Source organism: Monodelphis domestica, chromosome 2 (genome assembly GCF_027887165.1).
Source record: "Monodelphis domestica isolate mMonDom1 chromosome 2, mMonDom1.pri, whole genome shotgun sequence".
Taxonomy (NCBI): domain Eukaryota; kingdom Metazoa; phylum Chordata; class Mammalia; order Didelphimorphia; family Didelphidae; genus Monodelphis; species Monodelphis domestica.
The window spans coordinates 482484324-482499323 of record NC_077228.1 but is presented as its reverse complement, the minus strand read 5'-3'; the positions used below and the strand labels follow the sequence as shown (position 1 = coordinate 482499323).

Sequence of the window (15000 nt, the reverse complement as noted above, 5' to 3'; positions counted from 1 at the left end):
TGTGTTCTTGTGAGGAGGATAGGCAGAGATATAGCAATAGCGACAGAGAGAGAGATAGACAGACAGACAGAGATAGAGAGACAGAGACAGAGAGAGAGAAATGAAGGAGAGAAGAAAGAGAAGGAGGGGCAGAAAGAAAAAAGGAGAAGGAGGAGGAGCAGAAAGAGAAGCAGAGGAGAAGAAAGAGAAGAAGAAAGAAAAGGAGGAGAATAAGGAAAAATAAGAGATGGAGAGAGGGAGAGAGAGAAAAGAAGAGGGAGAGATGAAGGAGAAGGAGAAAGGGAAGAGGGGCATGGATGAAGCATAAAGACCAGCTCCATAGATAAATCCAAGTAGAGACATCAAAATTTAGCTACCTATTGCATGGCTTAAAGGGAAAAGCTGATCTATTGGAGGAGAGATACTTCCTGAGCTGAGAATATTAAGGCAAAGGGAATAACTCTTGGAAACAACTGTCAGGAAGGGAGGGAGAAGAAAGGGAGAAGGAGATTATACAGTCTTGAGATAGTTACTAATGCATTCCAATCTTTTCAACAACCTTTTTCCTCTCAGGTGTCTCATAGAATTTGTTATACTCCTCCTTGATGGATTGTTCATGTATTATTTGTATTATTGTTATATCAAATGATTAATCAACAAATATTTATTGAGATCCAATTAGCTGCTGAAAATTCCAAGACAAAAATGAACTTACCTCCTTCCTTAAGGAGTTTATATCCTATAGGAGAGATAGTATTAAAAAAAAAAACAACTAAGTATTTATTGAGTGCCTACTTTGTATCAGGCACTGTGCTAAGTGCTTTATAAATGTCATCTCATTTGGTTCTCATAACAATCCTGTGATATAGGTGCTATTATTATACCCATTTTACAGACAAGGAAACTAAAGCTCAAAGAAACTTGCCTGGAGTCACATAGATAGGATCTAAAGCTAAATTTGAACTCAGATCTTCCTGACTCCAAGGTCAAGGTTCTAGGCACAAAATAAAGGAAATTTGGGAAGTGGCTCTATCAACTGAGGGAGAGGTTAGATAAGGAAAGGTTCCATGAAGGAGGGGGCATTTGACCTGAGTTTGAAGGAGTCTAGAGAATCTAAATCAGAGATGAGGAAGGGATTGCATTTTAGGCTGGGAGTATAGCTAGTACAAAGGTTTGAGGAAAGGAGATGATTTATGGCATCTGAAGATGTATATGTGTCAAAAATCTCCTTAGTAAACTGCAAGAATGCAAGGCTATTTCACTATGGAAGAGATGGTGGGGATATCCCTGGGCTTGAGATCAGGAAACCTGCCAGCTCTAGTACTTATTATCTGTATGATCTTAGGCACATTGCTTGCTTACCCATTCTAAGCCTCAGTTTCCAAATCTATGAAATTAATTTTTGTAATAATGCTAATCTTTAAGAATGCTCCATTTCTAAATAATCTCCCTTCGAGGGCTCTTAGAAGTCCTTTTAGAGTCTTTCCAACTGTAAAAGGACTATTTAGAATTGTTGTTCAGTTGTGTCCAACTCTTCATGACCCTATTTGGGAATTTCTTGGCAGAAATACTAGGGTAGTTTGCCATTTCCTTCTTCAGCTCATTTTACAGATAAGGAAACTGAGGCAAATGGACTTGCCCAGGGTCACACAGCTAGTAAATATCTGAACTCAGATTTGAACTCAGGAAAATGAATCTTCTTGACTGTAGACCTGGCACTCTATCCATTAAGCTACTCTATGTAGAGTATTCATCATTTAAATTAACCTCTTGTCTTTCTCAGTCCTAGAAGAAGGTTCTGTCTACAGAAGGTGCTTAGGTTTATTGAATTGGGCTTCATACCTAAGCTCTCTATTTGGCTGTATCTGTTTTGCTTCCTCTGCCCCATTCAATATATATCTGACCTTGGGCTAATAAAAAGATCCTTTAACCCTATTATGCCTTTCATTATTGATCTGAGTCAGGCAGGCTGAGGTGCTTCTCCTATGCAGTCCAGACAGTCAAACGTGACCACTCATTTAAGAACCTAGAGCCAGAAACTGCTCTCTCCTGCCTATAATCTGGGGCATGATCTTTCACAACCCTTCAGATTCCTCCATTTCTGCATCTTCTTTGGGCACTTTCTCTCTGGAAATTGTTTTTAGTGTTTCTTTCTGTGACAGAGTTCCAGGAAAAAGGAGAGTAGGGAATAGGAATTGGGCTCAGAGTTGGTGGTGGTGTAACCTTTTGACTAACAATAATCTCAGGTGCCTCAGTTTATCCATCAGTAAATAGAGCAAAGGAAATACTCCTACCAGGTGAATCCTTTGTCTAATTTCTGGCTTCTAGTCTATTATGATGTGGTGGAAACAATATTGGATAGAGTTAGAAGGACCAGATTTAATCTCTGGCTCTGCCTTTTTCTACCTATGTGACCTTGGGTGGGTCAATTTAGTTCTCAAGGCTTTCTTTGATTGTAATTAGGTGGAATAGATGACCTCCAAGGCTCCTTTCAGTTTTATAGATGTCTCTGCCAGTTTTAGCTTCATAAATTATGGTCTTGATTACATCATTGACCTTCCATCATGGGGCCATACAATCAGAAACTGCCAGAATCTCTTGGCTTCTGGTGTAGACATGCCAGAGAATTTAAGCATGCTCTCAGAAACCGTGGCCAAGGATGCAGTTGCCATTGACCTTGAAACATAGCCTATCCAATTTTTTGATTGTCTTTCTGCCTAAGACTTCAAACAACTTAGAGCAGAGCTCAGCCTTGGATTCACAGAACACAAATTCCAAATCACAGATAAAACAATGAGATAACCACATTCCCCAGACTGAATTGCTTTATAACACCTTACCTTGGGGGTATCCAAGAGACTCAATGGATTGAAAGCCAATGGATAGAAAGCCTGGAGGTAGGGGAGGTTCTGGGTTCAAATATCACCTCAAATCTAGCTGTGTGATTCTGTGCAAGTCACTTAAGCTCTATTGCCTAGCTGTTACCACTCTTCTACCTTGGAATCAACACGTAGTGTTGTAGTGTTGATTCTAAGATGGAAGGTAAAGATTTAAAAAATAGCACCTTACCTGGATCTCTTGCTCTCCCTCTTGTCTAAAAACTTAGTACCACCTTTACAGCAAGGGAACTATTTAGGATCAAGGATTTCGAACCAGGGGGATCTTTAGAGACCATTAAGTCTAATCCCTTCTTTTCTATAGATGAATATATTAAAGCACAGAAAAATTAAGCAGCCTGTCTGGGGACACGCAACTCGTAAGTGTCAGGTATAATTTGACTTTCTTGTCTCCATGTCCAGTGCCTTATCCATTATACTCGCCTCTGTGGAAATACTGGTTCTGAAGCTTGATCTCTCCTAATTTTTATATTCTATCTATGGGCAGACAGAGTGGTAGGGGCCATTGGTGCCCATGTTAGTGCTATTGGCAGCAAATGCTACTTACTGCTGCTTCAATTCAAATGTCCTGATTCCCTGATTATGGTAATAATTCCTGGTCAAGAGCCTCCCATATTTCTCTGTTATCTCTCAGATAAAGTCAAAACTCTTTAGTGAAATAGTCACTATCTTCACAATCTGGTTCCAATCTGCCTTTCCCATGAATCTCTCTTTACACTATCACTTGAGCCTGAAATGACTGTTCTCCTTCAAATCCCCCTGATGAAAATCCTTATTCTTTAAGGTCACATAGATGGGTACCCCCTTCTTATGGAAGCCTTCCATGTGTGTGTGTGTGTGTGTGTGTGTGTGTGTGTGTGTGTGTGTGTGTGTATATCCACCCAGTTAGGAGCCTTTCACAGCCCTTTTCTGTTTAACAGCTCTTTCATGAAATAAACTTTTAATTTATATCATGATTATATAGTTATCTCTTATCTCCCCTGTATTCCACTCTTCTTGTTGTTGGGAGGCAGTTAGGTGACTCAGTGGATAGAGCCCTGGACCTGGAGTCAGGAAGACCTGAGTTCAAATCCAGCTTCAGACTATTTGAATGATCCTGGGCAAGTCAAACTTCCATTTGCCTTAACCCACTGGACTAGGACAAAGCAAACCACCCCAGTATCTTTGCCAAGAAAACACCATATGGGGGTCACATAAAGTCAGATGTGACTAAATGACTGAACAACAAAGTGCCTTCTATATTAGTAGATGATATGTGTTGAACTCATTGATTTGAACACACAGATTCAACCCACTAAGGCTGGCACTCAGTTTCTCACTCTCCAAAGTGGATGAGAATTCCAGATTCCCCCAGAGATTGGGATAAACACTCTCTAGAGAATCAATGGACATTTCCCTGGCATCATCATGATGCTTCTGCCCTTTTCTGAAACGTAGAGAGCTGTGACCTGAGACGGTGGACATTTTCATCCTAGCTAGTCAAACTAGACTTTCCTGAGATTTTCCTTATGTATACACAGAGCAAGTAGACACTCTTTCCCCCTCATCTGTAAAATGGGGATAATAATATCATCTACCTTCTAGAATATCTGTGAATATCAAATGAGCTAACATTTGTAAAAGTTCTTAGAACGTGGGGCAGCTGGATGGCTCAATGGATAGAAAACCAAGCTTGGACATGGGAGATCTTGGGACATTTCCTAGCTATATGACCCTGGACAAGTCACTTAACCCTCATCACCTAGTCCTTACTACTCTTCTGCCTCAGAACCAATACTTGGTGTTGATTCCAAGATGTAAGGTAAGGGTTAAAAAAAAAAAAAAGCTTTTAGCACAGTGCCTGGCACATAGTAGATGCTATATTAATGTTAGCTATTATATCATTACTATCATCATTGTTATTCTTATTTAATAGAAGATGAAGCCTTTCATTTCACTAGTGGACAAAAAGATAAAAATGTTGGCATTAAAAGACCTTCATTAGCATCTTGGGATCACTGAGCAAGGCCCCTTCCAGCTCCAGCTGTCTATAACCTTATGAACCTGTAAGCCCCTTAGTTTTTCAGACTTTCAGTCTCTTCCTCTATACAATGGGGATAATATTACCATATTTTCTAAATCACAGATATGTTATAAGAAGCCAATGCTAAAATAATAGTAAAAACTCAAATTTATGTTGTGCTTTGACATTTACAAAGAACTTCCCTCATAGCCTTGTGAAGTGGATCAGTCTTGCCCTTCTCATTTTACAGATGAGGAAACCAAGGTTCAGGATGGGATTGGATCAGATGCTCTTTCAGGCCCCTCTGAGATCTGATAGTCAATGATCCTATAATCCTGCATCTTTGAAGGCTTTGTTTCAAAAAGAGTCAGACAATCCTAGGGCTGGATGGACCCTTGGAAGTGAGGAAAGAGGTGCACAAAAGCTAGTGAGTAGAAAGACCACAGCTTGAACCCATGTCTTTTGACTTCCAGAACAGAGGTCTTCCTAGTGGGCTAGGCTTGCTGACCAATGGAAAAAGAACATCGATCAATATAAATTCTAGGAGAGAGAGTGTAAATTCTTACGGTGATTTATATTCCTAGTAGAACTGATAGTATATACTGTCTGGGATGATGTTTTGCTAGTGATGACAGGAGGAGAAAGCTTGGCATTGCTGGGCACAGGAGCAAAGGAAAAGACTTTGGCTAGACCTTTTTTTGGTTAAGGAGCTCGGTCCACTCCAGTAGGAGCCAAAGGGTTATCAATGCCTTAGGCCCCCAATGGAAGGGCTAGGAGAAAGGATGCCGTGCAAAATAGCTAAGCCTCTTTCTCAAGCCATCTGTCTTTCATTTTCCCTGAGGTCTAGCCCAGTTGCAAATTGGGCTCAGGATACACTGTTGTTTTCCTTTTATTCATACATTTAAAATTCCCCCTGGAAACCAAATGTCTGTTCTGCCATTTCCCTCTCAGCCTCTCCAGCCTCCATCAGCCCCTCCAGGACCACTGATGTTTGCTGGCTTCATCCCACAGGAAGGCAGCTGGGCTTGCCTGATTACAGTTTTGTTGATATATGAGTTCTTAGCTAGAATAGAGAGGCACCTTTGAAGCTGACACCCCTACCTACTTCTCTCATGCCCCACAGCCAGGCAGGCAGAGCAAACTCACTAACAGCAAGTACTAATTAGTTAATGTCTCAGAAGCTCAAGACTCAAAACCTTCAGCTTCTATTGGTCAGGCTTCTTTCTTTCTTTCTTTCTTTCTTTCTTTCTTTCTTTCTTTCTTCTTTCTTTTCTTTCTTTCTTTCTTTCTTTCTTCTTCTATTCTTTCTTTCTTTCTTTCTTTCTTTCTTTCTTTCTTTCTTCTTCTTTCTTTCTTTTCTTTCTATTCTTTCTTTCTTCTTTCTTTTCTTTCTTTCTTTCTTTCTTCTTCTCTTTCTTTCTTTCTTTCTTTCTTTCTTTCTTTCTTTCTTTCTTCTTCTTCTCTTCTTTCTCTCTTTCTTTCTTTTCTCTTCTTCTTTCTTTCTCTCTTTCTCTCTTTCTCTCTCTTTCTCTCTCTCTCTTTCTCTCTCTCTCTTTCTCTCTCTCTTTCTTCTCATTCTTCTCTTCTTTCTCTCTTTCTTGTCTCTTCTTTCTTTCTTTCTTCTTTCTTTCTTTCTTTCTTTCTTTCTTTCTTTCTTTCTTTCTTTCTTTCTTTCTTTCTTTCTTCTTTCTTTACTTTCTTTCTTTCTTTCTTTCTTTCTTTCTTTCTTTCTCTCTCTCTCTCTTTCGTCTCTCTCTTTCTCCTCTCTCTTTCTCTCTCATCTCCTCTCTCTACTCATCTCTCTCTCTCTCTCTCTCGCTCTCTCTCTTTAACTTCAAAGAGAAATATGCACACACAAGAGAAATAGGAGAAAGAAAGAACCAGGTCTTAGCAGATGCTACAGAGCAAGTTTTATGCCTTTCCAGGCAGGGAGCCCCGAAGTTATATGGTTTAGCTGACAGAATGATAGCCCTTAACTCTGGAAGAGATCTCATGAGAACCTTTGTCCAGCCAGGTCCTCTGCTTTTAAGAAAGAAAGAAATTATTACACCCCACTTTAGAGAGGAGTCCACTGAGGCTCAGCACAGCTAAATAATTGTGCAGAGGTTCCAATTCATTCATAGAGATCAAGGGTTTGGAGTTGAGGGATACCTAAAAGATCTTGCAGTCTAACTGCCTTATTTTACAGATGAAGATGCTGAGGTCCAAGAGATTAAAATGGATTAAGATAAACAATCAGGTATTAAATGCCCTACTAGGTGCAAGTGGAGCAGCTAGGTGTATAGAGTGCTGATCCTTCCTGAATTCCAATCTGGCCTCAAAGTGCTAGCCCTGTGATCCTGGATAAATCACTTGACCCTGATTACCTCAGTTTCCTCATCTGTAAAATGAGAGCTGGAGAAGGAAATGGCAGATCACTTAAGTGTATTTGCCAAGAAGACCCCAAATGGAGTCACAAAGAGTCAGACATGACTGAAATGACTGAACAACAATAGCAATGTGTGAAGGTACTAGGGGCACTGATATTTATAGCACAGACCCTGTTCTTAAGGATCTTACAGTCTAATGGCTGGGGTAGAAGGTGAAGAGAGACTAGCACCATTCTTTATGACATAAAGATGGGATAAGCTAGAAAGAGAAACATCTGGGCCAAGTGCTATTGAAAAAGGGAAGAAGAAAAAAATCATTTTCTCTTGAAAAGTCAGGTAAGGCTTCATGCAGAAGTGAAGCACTTGAGTTGGTCCTTAAAGGAAGAGAAGGACTTCAGTGGAGGGAAATGGATGTGTGTGTAGTGTGTGTGTGTGTGTGTGTGTGTGTGTGTGTGTGTTTCATTCCACGAAGAGAGGGGCAGTCTGAACAAAAGCATGGATGTAGGAGGAAAGCCAGATAAGAAGAGAGGTTGAAGAAGAATAAAATTTGGGTAGATAATGTAGGGAATTTGAAAGGTCAGTACCATGAAAATAAAACTTGACAAATGTCTCATTGTAGTTTTTAGTTGGTAACAACAGCTAATATTTCTATAATGCTTTCATGTAAAATGTCTTTTCACCATTGCATTTCATTGGATCCTTACAATAACCTTCTGGGATTGGTGGTATTAGTATGCCCATTTAATAGCTGAGGAAGACTAAAACTGAGAAAGGTTAAATAGCTTATTGAGGAATACCCAGCTGGTAAGTTTCAGAAGCAGGATTCAATCTGGGTCTTCCTTCTGCTGTACTCAGAATCCATCAACTGCGCACACCTAGTTATTTTTTGATCAAGAGAATTCTTCCTCTGGGATTCTGTATTCAGTTCAGGAAATTTAGCATCTGTTTTTATCCATCCATAAATAGAGGGTGGATAGCCAAGTATCGAGAAGTTTTCAGTACAAAGGTCTATATAAAACCAGAACTCTTTTTGAATCTTGACTTCCAATCTGAATTTTCTGTGGGTTTAAATATAGGGAAACAACCTGGGGCTCACAAAAATGAGATTATCCTGTGATAGCACCAGGAATAACCTCTTGGTTTCCATTTGGGTCTATCCCTCTTCATCTCTATTCTTTCCTCTTGGGCCAAGATAGGGCTCAGAGAAAGAGAACTGCTATTTTCATAAAGTTTACAATGTTTACAAAGTGTTTGACATACATTATCCCATAGGATCTTCTCCAAAACCTTCGTGAGAGGAGAAAAGGAAGAGTAAATTCTACAGACATTTTCCCACATTTGACAAGGAAGAAACGGATCCAGAGAGAGACTGAGGGGTGTACCCACAGACCACATAGCTAGTAAGTTTTGAAAGGCAGTATCTGAACCCAAGCCCCTTCTGATTCTAAGTCCAGGGCTACTCTATCCTTCCCTCACGGTTTGTTTCACAAGAATACAGAAATGGCTGAAACTGTAAGATTAAAACAGAACACCCCCAATACTCCAAGTATTATATTTAATAAGATTTATTTATGAATACATAACTTTGAAGCAAAAATGGAAAATAAAAGGCTAGAGAAAAAGAGAGAGCTCACCCAGCCCCATACATGGGAAAAAAGAGAGCTCAGGGGGGTGGGAAAACATCCAACTGTATACAATATGCAAGCACACAAGGTGGGGCTGAAAGAGGAAAGGGATGCTGGGAGATGTAGTTCAAAGGCACAAGATTTTCTAATTACACAATACCCAAGTGGTGGAATTTGAGACAGGTTTCCTTCCTCAAAAGATTTTCTCTGGGGCTTGAGCATAATAGAGAATTAGAAGTTGATTTTTGGGAGGCAATGTGTGCAAATACCTCTGGGAAGGGTAATCATGAGTCATTATCAGTCAACAGATTCCTCTGGAGTGACTTTGTGGCAAATCTGTTTGCCTTATCAGTAAAATGGGGATAATGAGAGCATCTTCATCCCAGGGTGACTGTGAGGATCAAATGAGGTAATATTTGTAAGTTCACCACACATACCTGACACATAGTACATACTATATAAAAATTAGTTATGATCATCGTTGTGGTGATGGTGATTGTGATGATGATCATCATTATTACATCTCAGCATCCTCCTCTGTAAAATGGAATTAATATTTGTATTTCTTCTCTCATGATGCTAGATGGAACCTTGGGGGTCATTTAGTCCACCTTCTCATTTAATGAATGAGAAAACTGCAGCCTAGAAAATTATAGCCGCCTCCTCTTTGTGGTTGCAAAGAACTGGAAATTAAGGGGATGCCCATCCGTTGGGAATGGTCTAAACAAATTGTGGCATATGATTGTGATAGAATATTACTGTGCTGTAAGAAATGATGAGCAAGTTAAATTGAAAAAAAAAACAACCCAACAACAACATGGAAAGACCTACATGAAATTATGAAGAGGGAAATGAAGAGAAACAAGACTTTATATATAGTAAACAAAAATATTGTTTGAAGAATAACTTGTGTAAGTCCACCTCCAAAAAATGATAAGTAGAAATAAGCAGCACACACACACACACACACATATACACATATGTATGTGTGTATGTGTTCATATATATATATGTATATACATATATATATATTTTCATATATATATGAAGTCAAATGATGCCTTCTCCAGTGTGGGAAAGAAAGGGAGGGAGAGAGACTATCTGGGAACTTTAATGTAACAAACAAACTAATTAATGAATCGATTTTTTAAGACTCTTAGCTTCTGCCTTGGAACTGATACCAAGTATCAGTTCCAAGGCAGAAGAGCAGTAAGGACTAGACAATTGGGGGTTAAGTGACTTGCCCAGGGTCACATAGCTAAGTAGTTGTCTGAGGTAAAATTTGAACCCCAGACCTCTCATCTCCAGGCTTAGCTCTCTATGCACTGGGCCACTTCGCTTCCCTTAATTAATTAATTTTTTTAAAAAAGTTAAGTGAGTAGCCTAAGGTCAGGCAGGTATTGACAAAAAAGCAGGATCTGATTTGCCAAGTCAGGTCCAGTACTTTTTCCATTCTACCTTCCAAGTACTTTGTAAACATTAACATGCTATTGTTGTTGTTGTTATTGTTGTATAACTCAGGTCGGGGATTCTCCTGAAGGTTCATGACTATTGCAGATCTTAGGGTTTGCCATCCGCAAGAGGATAAACTAAAATTTTATTCTTTGTCCCTTCCTGGCATTAATCCAGGAAAATCTAATTGAAGCTACAGACCTAGTTATGTCTAGTTTTCTCCAAATACGGGTCAGTCAATAAACATTTAATAAGAGACCTAGTATATGTTCTGCACTGTGCTTAGCTCTGGAGATTCAAAGAAAAGTAAAAACTAAAACAAACTAATTTAAGTTCTCAGGAAGTTCACCTAAAAGTCATCAACTCCCATCCTGTACAACATAGGTCCTGGGTATCTGACAGCCTTTATGCCACCTCTCAGAGGATGCATAAGATGCTAACAGCTCAAAGGAGTGTACAAATAAATAGACACATAAAGTGACCAAGTAACCATCAGTTCCTCCAAAAAATGAATTGAATGTGAGAATTTTGTTGGCATGATTTTTGGTCATTCCAATAAACTCATCTTTCCCAAGGAATCCTATATTCTCTTGGAGGCTCATAGTGATGGCCAATGGTCTAAATTCTCTTTTTCTGCCTCCTGTACCCCAATCCTGGAAGAGAGAAGCATGTGAACAACTTGCTTATATATAGGTTAAAAGGAAGAGTGACTAATCACTGCATCCCTATCGGTTACCTTTAAGCAATGGCCCATTTCCTGTAATCTCATCAGGTTGGCTGAAGATGTGGGCAAGGATTCTCTCTTTATCCATTCATACTTTTTTTTTTAAACTTTACCTTCTGTCTTAAAATCAAGACTGAGTATGAGTTCCAAGGCAGAGGAGTGATAAAGGATTAGCAATTAGGGTTAATTGACTTGCCCAGGGTCACACCACTAGTATCTGAGGTCAAATTTTGAACCCAGGACACTCCATCTTCAGGCTGGCTCTCTATTCTCTGAGCCAACTGACTGCTCCATCCACTCATCTTAGAATGATGACTACCATCTAGGTTCAGAACAGACTATTAGGTAGGAAGTGTAAGTATTATTATGCCCATTTTATAGATGATATCATTGAAGCTAAGAGAGATGGAGTGCTTTGCCCAGATCTACCAGCTAGTAAATGGCAGACTATAAATTTGAAAATCAGTAATTCTGACCCCAAAATATATGGGTATATTACTATAGGATATATACTTTCTCTCAACAAAACCGGCGATGTATAACCTGAACATTACCTATAATTGATGATAGAGGCAGCTAGGTAGCCAGTGAATCAAGCAATCATTCTAGAGTCAGGAAGATGGAGTTCAAATATGACCTCTTACTAGCTGTGTGACCTGGGAGAAAAATCACATAACTTCATTTCCTCAATTTGCTTTATCTATAAAATGAGGATACTAATAACACCTACCTCCTGGGGTTGTATGTAAGGACAAAATGAGAAAGTATTTTTAAAATGCTTTGAAAATCTCAACACTATTATATAAATGCTAGCTATTGTTATTGGTCAATGTTTGTTGTTGTTTTGGATTGCTTTTGGTTTTATTTGACTCTTTGTGACTCAATTTAGGTTTTCTTGGCAAAGATACTAGAGTCGTTTTCCATCTTCCTTCTCCAGTTCATTTTACAAATGAGTAAACCAAGGCAAACAGGGTTAATTTATTTGTCCAGGACCACATAGCTAGCAAGTGTCTGAGGTCAGATTTGAACCCAAGTCTTCCTGAGTCCAGAGTTGGTGCTCTATATTCTTTGTCACCTAGGTACCCTTTGTTACCTAGGATTGGAAAGGAAGCAGGTGAACAAGCAAAAAATGTTTGTATCAAATTTCTTTAGGTATCCAAGATATAGAAATAATTAATATATGTGTTAATATGATTTTGAGTATATGTTATATATAATTACATATTATATATATAATCATATATCCATACATAAACCAAAAACATACCCCAATAGATTGGTGGCCAAAGACTATGAGCAAATAATTCTCAAAAGAAGCATTACAAACTATTCACAATGACATAAAAGAATACTCCTGTAACTAATAATAAGAGAAATAAAAATCCAAACATGGAAAGATGCAAAATAACTAAAAACGGGAAGCCAATGTTGGAGGGGTTTTGAGAAAATAGTCACGCTAGTGTATTGTTGGTGGAGTCTATGAATCAGTACAGTCATTTTAGAAAACAACTTGGAATTATGTAGTGACAAAAATGTCCATACTCTTTGACTCAGAGATGCAAGATTATGCTTGTACTCACACAAAAACACAAACAAATAAAACATGAATGATGAAGAACAAGCATGCATAAAAGAAGAGATCTGTAAAGTACTTCTACCCTACTCCTTTGCAGAGGTGAGTGGTCCACAAATGTCGCAACATTGTACTTTTTTTTCAGAATGTTTGATGTATTGATCAGTTGTGCTGGGTTTTCCTCCTTTTTCTTCTCTTTTTGTCTGTATGGAAATAAAAAGGAAGAGAAATTGAATTCTGGAAGGATTATGGATAAGAGTACATTCTTGGATTTCTTATCAATGGTGGTTCCATAAATGATGTATTTGATTCTTGAGGAATACACTAATTCCTGTTTCTTTCTCAGGTGAACCATCTTTATGAAGCTCCCCAACCTTTCCTGGTATTAAGATAAGAGGTCCTGTTTCTGTGGTGTATCATTCGTCTCTCCTGGCTGATGAAGATTTTGTCTAGAGAGCTTAGATATCAGCTCTGGGGTCAACCTTATATTCAAGTGAGAGGGGTAGTGGTCATCTGTGGAGGGCACAAAAACTTGAAGGACACAAGAAAGTCCTAATTCCCTATGGAAACTCAATGGTCTACTAAAAATCCCGTCATATTTTAGAGGTAACAATCTCCTTTTAAAAATATAAAAATGCCCTTGGGAAGTATAATAGCATAATCTAACTGTCATCATTCACATGTTAGTATGAATCAGTTGAAGAATCAATATTCTCCTGAGAGATAACTGAGATCAATTCACTGTAGAATAAATATTTTGATAGGGAGTAGAAAGAGTAAGGCAGCACTGAATCTTCATTAATGTAAGAGAGCTATACCTGGGTAGGCACAGATTCTTCAGGCTATATTATCCACAAGGTTTGGGAGCAAAGATCTGCATCCCATTTTCAGAGATTCATGAGCAGGGAATACAGGATATCTCAGAATGGAGAGTTTTAAAAGAGTTGTGAAGAAGAAAGTAGGAGGAGATTATTATTGCCACATTTAATCTCAAATCAGAATTAGCAGGGGATGAATGAGAAGCAGGAGTTAGGCTCCTATTCCAGGAGCCTCCTTCATCCTTGTCTGGACCATGACATGCAGACATTTTTGACAGAAGTAGTATCAGCAACATTCCCACTTTAGCTGGATGCTTTTTAGAAGTCATACTGCCAGCTTCATTGCTTTGTACTTGAGGGTACATCATGGATTGCAGAAAGCTTTCTTATCATCTTCTACACTTGTCTAAGCTGCCTTCCTTCTTGTGTAAGAGTCAAAGGTTTGTTGTTTGAGAGTCAGTGCAATTACTTGGGTACTGCCTATATGAAGAGATAACAGGAAGAGATGAGGATTGGATTCTGGATAAAGATATAGGAAAAGGAGCAGCTGGTGGCTCAGTAGATTGAGAGCCAAGCCTAGAGACAAGAGGTTCTGATTTCAAATCTGACCTTAGACACTTCCTAGCTGTGTGACCCTGGGCAAGTCACTTAATACCCATTGCCTAGCCTTTACAATTCTTCCGCCTTGGAGCCAATACCCAGTATTGATTCAAAGATGGAAGATAAGGGCTTGAAAAGAAAAAAGATATAGGGAGAAGGTTTGTTGAACCTGTGGGCATGTGTATCTCCCATGTATGTGAGAGGATTTTTCTTTGTCATTTAGTTTACTGTGCTGATCACTTAAATGTATTTTGCTCTGAATGATTAGTCCTCTGGTATAGACTAGTAAAAGGAACTTGATGGGGCTTGTGCGTGTGATCTCTTGAATGAATGCTGACCTAATACTCTGAAAATAGGGGTGCAGGACTGGAAAGAACTTTACAAGTTTGTCAGAACTACCCTACAAGAGTCAGATCTTTGGAAATTGCAGTATTTGGCTGGTATCATTAAAAACCAGTATTTGATGCTATGACCCTCCAGACCACAGAAATTAATAGGTTGTTGGCCACTAACATTAGAGGAAGGACAGTGGCTATCAAGTCAACATTTTTTATTTAAATTTGTGTTTGTCCTTAGCTCACTTTTGTGTTTTTAGAATAAATAGAGAGGAGGATATGGGGAGGAGAGGGTTTGTGAAAAATGAGGAAATTTTTTTGGATCCTGTTAATATTTAATGTTGAAATGATTGCTTGTTCTTGTTGTGTTAGCACTTGTCTGGAGTAGATCCCAAGACAGAACCCTTATTAGAGTGAGCCCTCATTAATACTGCACAAGTGCAGGACCTGCTCATGACCAGAAAGGCTGCCTCATTTACTTGCTGCTTCTTTGCTGCTCACCTCTGCCCCCAAAGACCATTGTTTACCATTGTCAGTAGCAATTCAAATGAAGGCTCGGCTGCCTACTTCCTTACCCCTGGGAAATACACCAGGTATGACACATAGCAATAATGATTACCGACAAC

At 39.0% G+C, this 15000-nt stretch overlaps 1 long non-coding RNA gene across 3 annotated transcripts in view; it reads left to right on the top strand.

Annotated features, from left to right (window-relative positions):
* LOC107651007 (uncharacterized) overlaps positions 1–15000 on the top strand; it is a 105445-nt gene that overhangs the window by 7341 nt on the left and 83104 nt on the right. For all 3 annotated transcript variants that reach the window (XR_008916771.1, XR_008916770.1, XR_001627302.2), the window contains exons 4-5: positions 8520–8647; positions 12968–13227. This is a non-coding gene — a long non-coding RNA (uncharacterized LOC107651007). The remainder of the gene's footprint in view (positions 1–8519; positions 8648–12967; positions 13228–15000) is intronic.